The sequence below is a fragment of the Spermophilus citellus genome (genome assembly GCF_964194105.1).
Source record: "Spermophilus citellus genome assembly, chromosome: 13".
In the NCBI taxonomy this organism is placed as follows: Eukaryota; Metazoa; Chordata; class Mammalia; order Rodentia; family Sciuridae; genus Spermophilus; species Spermophilus citellus.
The window spans coordinates 15,797,737-15,813,529 of NC_138193.1; the positions used below are offsets into that span (position 1 = coordinate 15,797,737).

General features: G+C 45.0%; 1 long non-coding RNA gene across 1 annotated transcript in view; it reads left to right on the plus strand.

The window, feature by feature from the left end:
- Nucleotides 1-12,157, plus strand: part of LOC308633023 — a 63,526-nt gene extending 51,369 nt beyond the window's left edge. The window contains exons 4-6 of the long non-coding RNA XR_014018682.1: nt 4,689-4,778; nt 8,357-8,699; nt 10,736-12,157. This is a non-coding gene — a long non-coding RNA (uncharacterized lncRNA). The remainder of the gene's footprint in view (nt 1-4,688; nt 4,779-8,356; nt 8,700-10,735) is intronic.
- Nucleotides 12,158-15,793: the final 3,636 nt, after the last annotated feature.

Here is a 15,793-nt window from a genome sequence, read left to right on the forward strand (position 1 = left end):
AGCTAGCAAGAAGAGGAAGCAAGGCTCAGCTACTAGAATCACCAGATGAGAGTGCACTCAAGGTCGTGAGCAGGGAGCAGCTCCTGGAGGTGACAGCACTTTGGACATGGGCTGGGCAGGTCTGGATGGCTGTAAGAATGCCCAGTCAGGGCTGATCATTAAGGGCTCAAGCTGTCATTATTGATAAAGCCCTTACTGCTGGAATCTCTCTGATTGGAATCAATCTGCTCAGATTGGAAAGAAAAATGCTGAATTCTTTTTTTTCTGCTAATATTTGTGAATCCAGATCTGTGATCAAATATCAAGAAAAAATTGAGAGATTTCAACTTGGATCAGACAGCATCATGAACAAGCCGCCTTATTGAGCCTCCTTAGTTCTGAGTTTCAAGCCAAATGTAAAAGGAAGAGAGGGGGGAAAGACAGTAACAGAAAGAAGGATGGGAAGAGAGTAAAAAGAGAAAGGCAAGAAGGGGAAATCAAGCAAGCAGGGAAGCAAGAAACAAGGAAAGTTTGCTATTATGGGCTTTCCAGATGGCTTAAAATTGAAGACATGCTGGGGTGGAGCTCAGCAGCAGAGCACTTGCCTACCATGCTTGGGGCCCTGGGTTCCACCCCAAGGCCTGCAAAAGAAAAAAAAAAAATGAAGAAGGCAATCACAGCAGGAAAACTTAGCCGGCTCCTTCTCACCTCCTACCTGCCTGCTTGGCTCGAAGTCATGCCCACCTCATTACCTGAGGAAGAGCAAGAGGCCTGGGCAGCTGGGACCTTGTCCAGGATCACATGGTGAGCTCAGGACATTGTGCCTCTTCTACCTAAAAGCTTACAGAATTGGCTTCTTGGACGTGATATAATTAGAACCTCATATAGAAAGCAAAAGTCATTAACAGCAGAACGAAGATGACTGCAAATGGACCTACAGAATCAGGGAAAGAGGGAGCTGGAAGCAGGTGACTTAATTTCCACAATGCAAGCAACAGGGCAGTTTCACAACCACCTTGACATCCTGGAAGGCTTGTGGAGGAGAACTAACCCTCAAGGCACAGGAGCTCCCAAGGGAAAGAAAAAACAAAATGAATGAGAATATAATCTTACGTTTATAAAAACCAGTACCTTTTTCAAAACAATCATGGGTGTAAAGCTACTATCCTTGCCAATTTGTCTCAGGTTGGGAAAGAAGTACAGGACACAAGTAGAGCTGGCAGAGGGGCTGATGGACCCTGGCCCTTGCCCGGTGCCCTCCTCATGCTGTCTGTCCCTTCAGAAGGGCCTCCATAGACATCTTTCCCCACTGTTTATTCTCCACTGGTGCTGGCCCTGCCTCTCTCATGGCCCTCAGCATCAGGAAGGATCCCTTCCCCCAGCAACTGTACCTTCTAAGTCAACATTTTTCATGCCTGACTTGTTGGCCCCCAGCCTTGCTGCTGGGAAGAGCCATCTGAAAACCTGGCCCTGGATCCCTGTGATCACTGGGGGCACCCAGGTGGTGAACTTTAATAAGTCACAAGGTCATTCTGATGTGTGCTGAGGGCTGAGAACTTTCCTGGCCCTGTGAGAGGGCCTATTCTATAATTCAGAGTTGCCAGAGTTCAAGAATATTGAGGTTTCCTCAGGACTTTGTATGAAGAGGTACTTAAAAAAAGTTAAATACATTTTTAATTGATACATAATCATTGTACATATTTATGGGGTACTTCAATACATGCATACAAATATGCACAGAATAGATCAGGGTACTTGGCGTATCTATTACCTCAGACATTTACTTTTCCTAGGACCATTCAAACTCTCCTTTACTAGCTGTTTTTCCCCCCAGACACGTGCACGTATTTAGCTCAGTCACTTTGCAGCAGGTGTGGGGGTGCGCACCTGTAATTCTAGAAACTCACAGCCAGCCTGAGAAAATTAGCATGATCCTATCCCAAAATTTAAAAACTGAAAAAGCCCTAAAGATGCAGCTTGGTAGGAGAATGCCACTGGACTCCAGTACCACAAAAAGGGAACAAAACAAAGCCAGAGAGAAATTCGTCACATTGCCAAGAGAGTGGATTAATATAATTGGGTGGCAATTCTTGAGTTTTAGCTATTTAAGAATGTATTTGCATCTGAGAGTCTAGGAAAGACAACAGTGTCAGAGGGTGAATTCAATTTATAACAGTCAACATTTGTTAGATAAGCAAAAGACAATGCTGGATGATAGCTTGACCACATACTCTGAATTTCATTATGGTATATTTGAATTGGAGTAGTAAAATTCATACATTGAAAGTATATGACTTGATGTTTTAAAATAAACATAGGAAGGATTTGTAGGAAAAAATTATATAAAATATCTTCATCATCGCGTAACATTTTTACAATGTAGGTTCAGTTCCCTTTCCTCGTTCTTGACCTCAGGCAACCACTAATTGAACTGCTAGATTTTCATACAAATGTTAACTTACAATGTAAACTCTTTTGTCAATTAACATGCTTTTGCGATTTTTTAATGTTATATTCACCTGTAGTTTGTCCTCTCTTATTGGCAAGTAGTATTCCACTGAGTGTATAGACCATATTAATTTATCCATTTACTGGTTTATGGTCACTTAGGTTATTTCCATTTTTTTTCTACTGCAAAAAATTTATGACTAAAATACTCACACACACAAAGTTTTATGAGAATATATTTTTGTTCGCTTGGGAAAATACATAACAGTGTGATTCCTGGGTCACTAGCTGTTTTGAAATATTTGGTTTGATGTTGCCAACCATAGTTACCCCACTGTGCTGCAAACACTGGAATTATTCCTCTTACCCGTGCGTATTCCAGAAGAACCCCATGGCCATCAGCCCCCTGTCTCCATCCCCTTCTCACCCAGGCTCTGGTGACCACTCTCCCACTTTTCTCTTCTCCAAGACCAACGTTTCAGCTTCCATATGTGAAGGAGATGTGCAGTATGTGTATTGCATACTTTACTTATGTCACCTAATGTCCTCCAGTTCGTCCACTCTGCTGCAAATGACAGGACTTTCTTTTTGTGGCTAATATTGTGTATGTACAACATGCTTTCTTGACCTGTCTGTCTGCCAGTGAGCGCCTAGGTTGATTCCACATCTTGGCTGTGGTGAATAGTTCTGCAGCAAACACAGGACACCTTCTTGAGTTACACCCCAGGGTCTCATGTGGATGGGCTGAGGACTCCCTGCCTCTCACTGGGAGTCCTGCTGAGAGCTCCTGGAGGTGGAAGCTGGGCATTGCTTTTGGTGGTTTCCTGGTCTTTTGCAGATGTGGTCAGAGTGCAGTATCAAGTTCTGCCACACACACACAAATGAACCTGCAAACAAAGAAAATGCGTTGTTAAATAACTTCATCATCACAAATTAAACGAACAAGGCATCAAACTCTCCGGAGATGATAGATAGACCAGAAATAAAACTAGCAACCAGAGAGCATGCAGGAAAGGCTAAAATAGGTAGCATTAATAAAGAAAAAGAAAAATACAATCCTACATGGAACACCTAACCAAGTAATTAAAATGGTTAGAAAATCAACAAATCAGTCAACCCTTGCAAAAAAAATAATAATAATTGTACCAGTAAAAAAAAAAAGAGTAAAAAAATGGAAACAGAAAGAAATATGAGCCCAAGAATGGAAACCAAGATTTGATTCTTTATTTAAAAGCATGACTGAAATAGTCTGGCTTGACCAACCAACAAAAGAGAATGAATATTATGAGAATATTAACTTGTTTTAAAAAGGCAATTATCATCATTTAAAAAGGCAGTTACCACATAGAAAAAACATTTTTTTCCTTAATGTTATCTACTAGTTCGTGTAGCTGTAACTGCTAAGAATGATTGTGCAAATTAAAATAAGCCTCTTGAGAATCCAAACTGTTGCGAAGTTTGGCCTTGAGTCATTAAAGGCACACTCTCCAGACCTCGAGGTGTGGGAGCAGGAAGACCAGAGCCTGGGACCCTGGTGCCACTGCCACTCCCCTCCTGCTGGCTACTCTCCGGCTTCCTGTCCAGTGGCTGCTGGTCCAGGGCCCCATGCTCTGAAAGAGGGTGGCCCAGTTGTGACCATGCCCACACAGTGCTGCTTCCAACAGTGGGCCCAGAGGACCAAGCCTCAACTCGTGGGCCTTTGGAGTGGACACCTACTCAAGCCAGAGCACTGGTCAGGGGAATCCAGATTTCGTTGTCTTCTTTTAGAGAGTAGTGGGCTTTATTAATTTACTGGTGTGTAGACTGGATCTCACTGTAGACTTCAGGGCAGGTCTGGAATTTTTCTTAGTCTCTAGTTAGAGAAACCTTACTCTTAAAATCATGGTCTTTTGGGGGGATCTAAATTAAATGCCCAGGATGATTAGCAAGATCTCTTCCTTCTAAATGGTCAGAATATCAAACTCTCCCAATATATATGATCTCTGGGATCTCTGGCCAGCTCACATTGCTGTCCCCATCCCCGGTAGCTGTTCTCTGCCAGGATTTTAGAATTTGGCCAAGATTCAAGGTGAATTAAAATGCAGATTTCTGGGGATGTTTCTCTGTTAGTTCCCTCACCTTAGATCTGCTTCCTCCTTTCAAACAGAGCACTATGCCCTGGGCTGAACTCCTAGAGCTGCTTTTTGGAAAACGACCCTAAGTAGGAACATGGGGTGGCTGGAAGACTTACACTGAGTGTTTTTTTTTTTCTTTCTTTCTAGGATCACATCCCTCTATTGTCTGCTGTCCGGTGCCTGAAGAAGAGTTGCTTTAGCATCTTGTTCAATTTTATCATTGATCAGAGAAGTAAGGTATGCTTGGCACCTTTCATCCCACTCTAGCAGGAACCAGAGAACTTGCTCCCAAGTCTCTTTATCACACATGTACAGTTATGCTTTCATAGAGATGGTAATTTTATCTGTTGGATGAGAATTCTGCCTTTTTACCTCTTTCTACAGTGGCTGGGAAAAGGATAGAAATTAGGAAAGAGGCTTGGATGGGGATTTTGTATGGGAAGACATGTGCCTGGCCCAAGCACTACCTGGTTGTCTGCCCTATGGAAATGCTACAATCCTAATTAAGCACCAGGTGCTGCATTGCCAGCTCCCACCCTATACACACAATTCCTAAATCGCAGTGCTTCCTGCCTTGAGATTCCCCCAAGGTCTGTTTCCTTCATGGACCCAGATATACAGTGATCACCACTGGTTTATACCAATTGGAGATAAGGACTCTCAGGGCTGTATACTACTGTCTAGTGGTCTGACAGTAACTGGGAAACGGCATTCCTCCCGGGCTGTCCTTTGCTCTTTTAGGGAGAGATAGGCCATGCATGGCTCATGCAGAAGAGCACAGCTCTGACCCGTGGGAGCGCCACTTTATTGTGGATCAGTAATAGCACTGAGGTTATTTAGACTGATTCCTTAGCCTTAGTCCTTGTTTTCTGAGTTCAACATGATCGTCACCCATGTGTTAATGCTGCCAGCTTTTTTTTTAGTGATGACCATTCTCTTCCTTGCTGTTTCTAATTTCTACATTGATTATATGGGCTCTCAAGTTCCCCCCTTAGAATGGCATATTTGCATATTCTGTTTTATGTGCTTATCTTTGAGCTCCTGTCTCTGTGAACTAAGTTCTTATTCATTTACCTTAGCATGTAAGCTGGTTCTGAAGGCATTCCTTCAGTTGTTTGTGGCATTATCATCAGGGATGATTCGCCCCTGGAGCACACTGCCTTGACCCACAGGACCTATAGGAGCCCAGAAAAGAAATGATTTTATTTCTTTCAAAGTCAGAAAAATAAATAATACCAAAAATATGACATTGAATCTACATTGGTGTTATATTAATATTTGTGCCAATGAGATCATAAAATATACTTTGAACACCATTTTTATGGAGGAAAGACATTTTTATGTAGGAAGGAGTTCAAAAAGACAAAAGTTCCCAGAGACCACAAAAGTCATAATGTGACCCTGATTATTTTACTTAACAAAATAACATGAATTCCTTGGTATCACTTATCACCTGGATCCTAACTGAATGCCCCTGGCTGTGTTGGAGTTATCGTTTCTAGCTGGTTTGTGAGGTTAACACCTTGTGCTTGGCTGGCAAGACTGTTGAGTCTCTAGGGTGCCCCTTCTTCCCCTGAGCCCCACGCTGATGACCTTTTGCAGAAACGTTAGTTGCCTAGCCACTCTGGTTGTCTATAGCTACCTGTTTGATTCTTTGTAGTGGCATTTATCTTCTTTCTCCATTTTCTACGTTGCTTGTTAGGGCAGTTAGTTGTTCAGGCTTCGTATCTGCATGTTGAATGTCCAGGGCAAGGATGTGTCAAAGGCAGGGTCGTATTGCTTCGTGTCTTGTTATTACAGAGGTGCCTAACGGCTGATGCCCCAACTATAGTGACGCTAAGATCAGCAAACACATTCAGGTGGTGATAGATGATAATTAAATGCTTCAACTTTGCTGCTGGAGAATGCTCTTGTCTGGTCTTGAAAACCGTGATTTTCCTACTTTGTTCATTCTTGTTGTAGCAGTGTCCTCAACACTTGGGAAGATTTGTTCAGATGCTTCATACAGAAAAATCAGGATAAATGCTTATGTTTTCCTTTACACTGCTGATTTTCATATTAAGCAGTTGGTGAACTGGTTGCTTTTATTGCTGTTCAATGAACCTGAGTGTTTTCCTCTTTCTGCTGAAAACAGAAGCAATACAACCCAACAGCCATGCCTGTGCCAGAACCCAGGCACCCTGAGCAATCATCTCCAGGAGAGGAGCTGACGTTCCTTAAAGGGATGGTTCCAGGTCTGGGGCAGGAAGTACACAGGACAATGCCCAGACAACTTTCATGCCAGAAAGCTGAAAGTTATCAAAGAGTAAAGACTTCAGTTGAAAGGACATAGGGTCTTACCACAGCAGACAGAAGGAACATCAGAAAAGACCTATGTAAAATGTTTTTCTGTGTACCAGAGATTGAACCCAGGGGTGCTTAACCACTGAGCTACATCCCTGGAACTTTTGGTTTTTATTTTATGACAGGGTCTTGCTAAGTTGCTTAGGGCCTTGCTAAGTGGCTGAGGCTGATCTCACACTTGCCTCAGCCTCAGCCTCCTGATTTGCTGGAATTACAGACAAAATGAAGTATTGATTAAAATAAACCAACCATATGAAATCTATGTGCTCACTATAGGGAGGGAGGGAGAGAGGGAGTTGAGGGAGAATAAAAAGTGCATATGCAACATTTTAGTTGTTGCCAAACTTCCTCTGCAGAAGCTTCTATATCACTTCCAGAATTGTGCAAGCGGTGCTGTTTTCAAACAGATTCACCAACAGAATACACCAGTGAACTTGAAGGAAAGTGATACCATCATGGTGTAGTTTTTATTTTTACTTGTCTTATTATGAGCCCTATTGAGAAACTTTTCTCAATTCAAAGTTTTTTTCAATTATTCTCCTATGAACTTTCTGTGCATATATCTTTTAAATTTACTCAGTGGCTACTTGGCCTGTTTCCTCCTAAATTTATAAGAGTTATTTGTATATTAGAGACAGTAGTCCTTTTCTGTAATATAGGTTGCAAATACACTTTCCCACTTTCTCATTTTTTGATTGATTGTAGTCATTTTTGTTTGTTTGCCATGAAAAATTTTTTTATTTTGTTTTTCGTTAATGCAATTGAATGTATTCGTCTTTTAAAATTGCTTCTGGATGTTGTGTCATTAAATGGGTGATGTCTTGATTTTTTTTTCAATACATAGAATATTGTATTTACATAGAGTACAGTAAATATAAAAGATTGGAATATGAGCTGGGTGTGGTGGCAGTCGCCTGTATTCCCAGCCCCTCAGGAGGCTGAGGCAGGAGAACAGCAAGTTCAAAGCCAGCCTCAGAAACTTAGCAAGGCCCTAAGCTACTCAGCCAGACCCTGTCTCAAAATAAACTATAAAAAGGGCTGGGGATGTGGCTTAGTGGTTGGGTGTCCCTGAGTTCAATCTGTGTTACCAAAAAAAAAGAAGATGAAATTAAACTATTTCCCCTTTTTATTGGTTCTTTTTAATTACACATAACATTAAGGTTCATTTTGACATAACTATAAAAGCTCAGAAGGTAGTTTGCTATAACTCAGTCCCTGCTTCTCCCCGTTCCCCCATCCTCTCCCTGCTCCCCCCTCCTGTCCCCCACTCTCCTCCTGTCCCCCTCCCCCCTCCTGTCCCCCTCCCTCCTCCCCCTCCTCCCTCCTCTCCCCCTCCTCTCTCCTCTTCCCCCTTCCCCTGCCCTCCCCTCCCCACTCTTCCCTTCCCTCTGCTCCACTGATCTATTCACTTTTAGCTTTTTGCTGGTAGCCCCAAAAGCTAAAAGTAAATAAACTTTTCTATTTACTTTTAGACTTCTTGATTCCTTGCCCCCACACACCAGTGCTTCTGTTGAGCCACCTGATGAAGACCAGGCATTTTGTGATCCCAGAGAAACAGGCAGCTGACGGCTGAGCTGGCCTGGCCTTGGGCTGCTTGGCGCCCACCCGGGGCCTGCAAGTCCTCCTGCCGGACAGACAATTCCCCAGAACATCTACATTGGAGGAGACCACTTTGTGCCCAAACCTAAGACCAAGGAAGACCACTCCGTGATGGCTGCGGGGCGCCGAGAAAGCAGGAGTGACCACCATGCGGGCTCCGCCTCCGACTGCAGTTCCACACCTTTCACACGGTTTTTCATCCCCCACCTCAATCAGGTTAGGAGGATGCCCGATCCGAGGATCACCTGCTTCCCACACTGTCATTCCCAGGTCTCATTTCCTGAAGGACCCCAGTCCTGAGGCTCCTGTCCTTTCCGGCTCTTAGTGAGACCCCGGTTTCCCCTGCCCACTCCTCTTGCACTGCCCTGTTCTGGCAGCACAAGGGGCCGGGGAGGCCCAGGGGAAGGAGCAGGGTGGGGGTCCGAGTGCAGGTTCCAGGCTGCTAGGTGTGAGCCGAGGCACTGCCCGGGGTTTTGGCACACCTTCCTAAATCCAGGTGTGGCTCTGACTCTGGCAGAGAAGGTCCACCCCAAAGCCTCTCCGATCTGTTCCCACTCATCCCTAGTGTCCCTTTCCACCAGGCATCAGCCAGGAGAGGACCCCAGGGAGGCCTGCAGGGCCCATTTGCTCTGCCCACGTCCGGTGCCCTAGGGAAAATCCTCCAGACTTGGGGTGGGCGTGGAGGGGGCTCTGAGAGCTGGGTGGTCGCCCAGCACCGCTGCCTCTCTGTTCCACTTGGAGTCCCCAGTTTCTTGACTTTTTTGTGTATTTATGTCCCTTTCCCTTTTTGATTGCTGTGAGTCAAGTTTTTATTGGTTTTAAATGTTTTTGGCTCTCTAATTTTGTCGCGCTGGGGAGGGGAATTCTGCAGTCTTGCCGCTTTCTGGTAAAGAAGGTGTCTCCGTCCCCCACCAGCTTCCTCCCTTAAAACACTCGGTGAGAAATCCTCTTCCTCACCTTTTCTGGAGATCCTGCAGGCTCTCCTTCTTTTTAGGTGATCATTTTGGCAACAAAAGTCATTTTTCCCCCTGCTAATGTATATTTCCTCCAGGTATTAAAACAGAATCAGGCTCTTGGTTGAATAAAGTAAAGAAAAAAATACCAGAAATTCATGGCAAAGGCATGTTCCTTTCACCCGGTGTGTAAGTTGGGGCTTACTGCAGTGGTGACCTGTGCTCATTCCTCAGAGTTCATGTCCATGCTGCTCACTGTCCCATGTCAATGGGGACCTTTGCTCAGTGAATGGGCAGCCCTTTTTATAAAGGATTTTGTCATTGTCTTGAACAAAATTGTTTTCCCAGTGTCTTAGTCTGCTTTGTGCTGCTATAACAGAATACCACAGGCTGGGTGATTTATAAAGGAGAAATTTATGTTCTCACAGTTCTGGAGGCTGGGAGTTCAAGGTCAAGGGGCCACAGGTTCCAAGTCAGGTAAGGGCCCCCTATTTGCTTCCAAGGTGGCTTCCTGATGCTGTGTCTTCACAGAACAGTGGGCAGGTGAACCCACTCCCACAAGCCCTTTGCACAGGTCATTCATTCATTCACAAAGACACATGACCTGGATGCCACAGAGGCCCTGCCTCCCAATGCGGCTGCAGTAGGGATTAAGTTTCCCACAGGTGGATCTGGGGACACATTCAAACCACAGCACCAGTCAGTTCTCCTCTGAACTGTTCTCCACCACCATGTTAGGTATGTCTGTGCACCTTCTCCAACGGCCCCCAGCTGGCTGTCTCAGCTTAGGCTTCTCTTGGTTAAGCACCTGCAGCAGCTCACGCTGGCCTTTCTATAGCAAGGAAAACACTCTATGTGGAGACCCATGGTCCATAGTGTGCCACTCAGAACTGCAGTGACCAGGGACGTCAGGGGCATGAGTTTAGGAATTCTGCCCACCACCAGCTAAGTGTTGGCTCACACGAGCTTGTTAGTTAAAATACGGACCTGATTCTCTTTACTTATGCTGGTACATTTAAATTTTTTATATCCAATGTAGGATACTTCCATTTAGCCTAGTTCCCTAGGTGGTAAGTTCTGGGAGGGTCCTTACTGGATGATCATGGCAGAACTTAGCCCTGTGATCAAATAAGAAATAACTCTACAGACACTGCTGTATTGTTCCCATGCCCACCCCCTACCCCTTCTCCTGGGCAGCTGAACAGAGTGGTCCTGGGGGGAGTGGCCTTGACCATGCTGAGCCCAGGAGTAGAACACTCAGTGCCCATAAGCCTCAGGCCCTTTCTGTCTCTCCTACAGCCCTGAGGAAGGAACCAGGCTGAGAGCTGACCACCCTCCTCTGCCTCCTGCTTGTCACTTCCCTTGTGCGCCCTCTGATCTGTTTCTGCTGAACTCAGGGTGGGGGCACCCTGGGCGCTCAGAACCCACAGCTGGGCGGTCCCTTCAGGCAATTGGAACTCTGGCGGGGCACGCCTGGCCCCTGCTGCCGTGTGGAGAAAGCGCAGCCCGCGCTGGGGAGGGCTCCCATTCTGCAGAGGATGCTGTCTCGCTGCACATGTGCTGCTATGGCGGACAGCCACACGCTAATGACTTTGTAAAGAAGAAGGATTCCTTTCTTATGGTCCTGGAGCCTGGGAAGTCCAAGATCAGCAGGCTTGGTGTCTGGAGACAGTCCCATCTGCGTTTCCAAGACAGCCTTGAACTCTGCAGACTCCAGAGTTCTGTGTCCTCCTGTGACAGAAGGTGGGAAGCAGAGGGCGAAGCTCTACCTGTCAGGCCCTTGGGTGAGGACACTTCATCCCGCTCACGAAGGCAGAGTCCTCATGGCCAGTCTTCCACCTGTTCACACCATGAGTAACACGCTCAACCAAAACAGCTGCTCCTGAAACTACAAACTGTGGCTAACGCCATCGAGAAAGGAGCTGGGGGTCTGGGAGGATGTATGGCACGTGTTCCTTTCCTCAGGGCAAAGGCATACATTACTTAGAATGGAAGAAAAGAAAGATGGAAATTTGCATCATGAGCCAAGGGCTTCAATGATGTCACAATGCATAAAAACAACATTTGTGTCTATAAGCACCTCGAGGATGGAAGAAGTCACCAGTCTTGGCTCTTGGTTAGAAACGAAAAAACACCAAGGACCCGAACTTCAACTGTGGGCTGAGCTTCTCTACCCAGTGCTCATCACACTGCACGAGTGTTATCCTGCTCAGGGGTTCACTCATTAGCAAAAAACCATTATGATTAACTGGGCTCCATGTACTGGAGAGGTGTTTAGGGCGGATAAAGGGAGGAAATAGAAACTTTAGTAACACAGTCTCTGTCCTAAGCAGCTCACAGGATGGAGGGATCTGACAAGGCAGAGTTCATAGATGGATGGACCATGGAAGGCATTCACTCAAGGCCAGCTCTCTCCCATCCCTCTCTGGTCCCCCGAGTGTCCCCCTGTGCAGTACCATGTGTACTGCTTTCCTACCTTGCTTCTCTTGATTCTCGGCTTAGGGGCTATTTCTCTGGGCAGTCTTCAGCTTTCAAGTTCACTGAAATATATTTCTGGGCCACTGTGTCCTCATCACACTGGGTTTCCAAATGCCTGGTCCACACGTTTGTCCCTTCAGCAGATCCTCAGCTCTGCTCATTGATGAAACTCAGGGCTTCACGCAAGATGTAGACCATAAATAGCCACTGAAGGAATTGTGGCTACTCAGCTTGGAGAAGAGAGCCAACAGGACAGAGACGATCAGACTTGTGAAGGTCTGTCCTGGGCTCTGTGTCAGAGGCAGAACTGACTGACTGATAGAAGAGAAAGACCGTGGCTTCCAACCAGTAAAGTTGCCAAAACCAGAGCCAACCAAAAGCAGGATCCCCTGCTTTTGGATCCTTGGTTACTAATTTTTCCTTTATGTAAGTGTGATGCTTTAGATGTGGTGTCCCCGGAAGTCTCACGTGTGACACAATGCAAGAAAGTTCAGAGGAGAAAAGATAGGGTTGTGAGAGTCTTGACCCCATCAGTGAATTCATCCCCTGATAGGGATCAACTGAGTGGTAACTGAAGTGGTGGGTGTGGCTGGAGGAGGGGGGAATTAGGGCTTGGTGTGTGTGTGTGTGTGTGTGTGTGTGTGTGTGTGTATCTGTCAGGCAAGTGGAAATCTTTCTTGATCACCATGATGTGAGCTGCTTCCCTCTGCCACACACTCTGCCATGATGTTCAGCCTCACCTTGAGCCCCAAGAAATGGAGCCAATCTTCTATGGCCTAGGACCTCTGAAACTGTGAGCACTCAAATAAACTTTTCCTTTTCTAAAGTAGTTCTGGTCGGATCCTTTAGTTACAGCTGCAAAAAAAAAAAGCTGACTGAAACAGTAAGTAATGCTGAGATGAACAGAATCTGTCAGCTTCTAATCATTTTTGAATAAATATCATATAAGTAACCCTATCAGAAAATGTTGCAGTCATAATTAGCTAATGCAAGGTTTCAAGAGATTAGTTCTACTTACAGCATTCATTCTTAAGTACTTTCTATAGGAGGTAGGCAGTCAGCATTCGCTACTCCTTAGTTTTTGATTAATTGACTTTCTCTGACTTTGACAGGAGAAAGGGGAAATCTAGGATTCCTTTGCAAGGCATGGTCAGATGCAAGTGCAGGGTAGGAGTGCCCTCTAGCTGCCACATTTAAAACAAGAGAAATAAATTACAATCGCAGCCATATAACGATCGCACGTCCCCCTCTAGTGGCTGAAGTGGATACATGCAGCGTTTCCAGTCCCAATGACGAGTGCTGCTCACTATGCGCTTGAGGTCTCAGGAAATGAAGAAATAGGTGGAGCCTCAGAGATGGCGTGGTTCAGTTTCTTCATTTGCAAAAGAAAGGAAAAAAAAAAACCCAACGTTCAGAATAGGGAAGTGACTTGCTCAAAGCCGGGCGTTGCAAACAGCCTAGAATAGATCCTTGGCTTCCTGAAGCTGGATGAATGTTTCCTGCCGGCCCAGGTCTAGCCTGGATGCTGCAACACTTGGTTTCCCCTCCCCTCCTCCCATGACCGCGGACATGTGTGTGCCGGAGGGTGGGCACCAGGAGTCCTTCCTCTTGGATAGTCTGAGCTCCATACAAACAAGCTGCTACCCTCAGATGGCACCACAGGTTTCTCTTCCTCGACCCGCCCCAGCATGAGCCTGGCTCAGTGTCCCTCCCGCTGTACTGGCGCGGTCACATCTAGCCTGCAAGCGAGTGTTGCACAGCCTGGGAGTCTGTCCCTGGAGGCTGACCTGGAGCGCCCTGGGCGAGCAGATGGGGGCTCTCCGCGGGCTCTGCACTATTGCCTCTCTTTACCGGGGCTGGGAGGGGCTCCTCCGGGCAGGTCTCTCAGGACTAGGCCAGCCTCAAACCTCAAGGGAGGTGCGGCTCAGCCCAGTCTTTCTCAACAGAGATGGATACTTCCCCACACACAATGCTCTTGAATGACGGGTTTTAAACTTTGTGGTGGTGTGAACGAATATGAATTTAATGCATCTGCTTCCAATTTTGACTTTTGATCTTTCCCCCGGCTTTGGCTGGATACTCTCCAGGGCTAGCATCAGCGGGTCCCCGCTAGGGAGTCACCTGGGGAGACTCCCTAACTGCCTGGCCAGTATTTTTTGGCGATTGCGTTTTCGCATCTCATCATGTCTATACAACTCCCCTCCGCGTGTAGACAAGCCATCCAGTGCTTCTGTATGGACTGTCCCCTGTCGTGGTTGTGCCCTACTGCGGAGACCAGGAAGGCTCTCAGAGAGCCGGAGCAGGTGGGGCTCAGCCTTGGTGCCCGCAGGTCAGGCGTATTCTGTGCACCTCCTCTCCCGGTATGGTCAGCCCGGGAGGGGTTATGATCATGATGACATTATTTATTTTTTTTTTAATTTTTTTTGAGAGAGTGAGAGAGGAGAGAGAGAGAGAGAATTTTTTTTTAATATTTATTTTTTTTTTTAGTTCTTGGCGGACACAACATCTTTGTTGGTATGTGGTGCTGAGGATCGAACCCCGGGCCGCACGCATGCCAGGCGAGCGCGCTACCGCTTGAGCCACATCCCCAGCCCATGATGACATTATAATAATAATGATCCTCTGAGGAGGGAGCTTCTATTAAATGACAATAAGTTGTATCTGGGGCCTTTTCCCAGGTCAGTTTTTTGTCTTGTTGATATTCTCTATTGATTACCTGTTTTAAATTTCACTGATGTCTAATTTTTTAAATTATTTTCATTATATCTGGCTTACTTTAGATATAAGTTGTTTTTTTCCCCCCAGTTTTTCTACTGTGGAATATTAATGACTTTAGATGTTTCCTTATTTGTCATATATGCAATCAGTTATTCAGATGTGCTTTATGACCCAGGATATGGTATATGTTGGTGGATGTCCCATGTGCATTTAAGAACAACATATAATCTCTGATTGTTGCATGAAGCAGTATACAGATGCCAATCATATGCAATTGGTGGATTGTGATATTGACTTCAACTATGTCTACTCATTTTCCTACGTACCTGCTAAATCTCTCCATCTCTCATAGAGGACTGTTGGAGTCTCCAGCTCTAATAGTAGATTCATTTACTTGACCTTGCATTTCCTATGTTTTTTTTGCCTTGTTCTGACTCTCTGCTGTTAGGTGCATACACATACATGCATACACATACACCGAGAATTATTTTTTCTTTGAGAGTTGACTCCTGTGTAATTATGTAATGATTCATTATCCCTGGCCATTTTTCTTTCTCTGAAGTGTGCTCTCTTTGGAATTAATGTAATCCTTACAACTTTGTTTTTTAGCTAGCAAGGTCTGTCTTTCTCTATCCATTTACTTTTAGTCTATATCTTCTTACATTTAGGTTGGGTTTCTAATAGACAACACACGGTTGGGCCTTGTTCCTTGAATCATTTTGACAGTCTGTTTTTTAATTGATATATTTAGATATTTGACACCTAAATTGATTATTGATGTAGTGGAATGCATTTTTATGATATTTGTCATTGTTTTCAATTTGTGCTCTTAGTTTTCGCTCATTTATTTTCTGTCATATTTCTTCCTTTTGTAATATTAATTAAACTTTTTATATGATCGTCTTTTCTTTCCCTTATTAGCATATAACATATTTTTATTTACTTCTTTTAGTGGTTTCCCTAAATTTGCATCTACTTCTAAGTCCATTTTCAATAAAATTATACTGCTTCAGGGATAACAAGGAATGTGTAATAAAATTAGTTCTAATTTCTTCTTCCTGCCCTTCATATTATTGCTGTCATGCAATTCACTTAAGTAAAAGAATACACAAACCATGTTCTCTTATGTGACAGTTTCCCTATTACATCACTTGCAGGCTA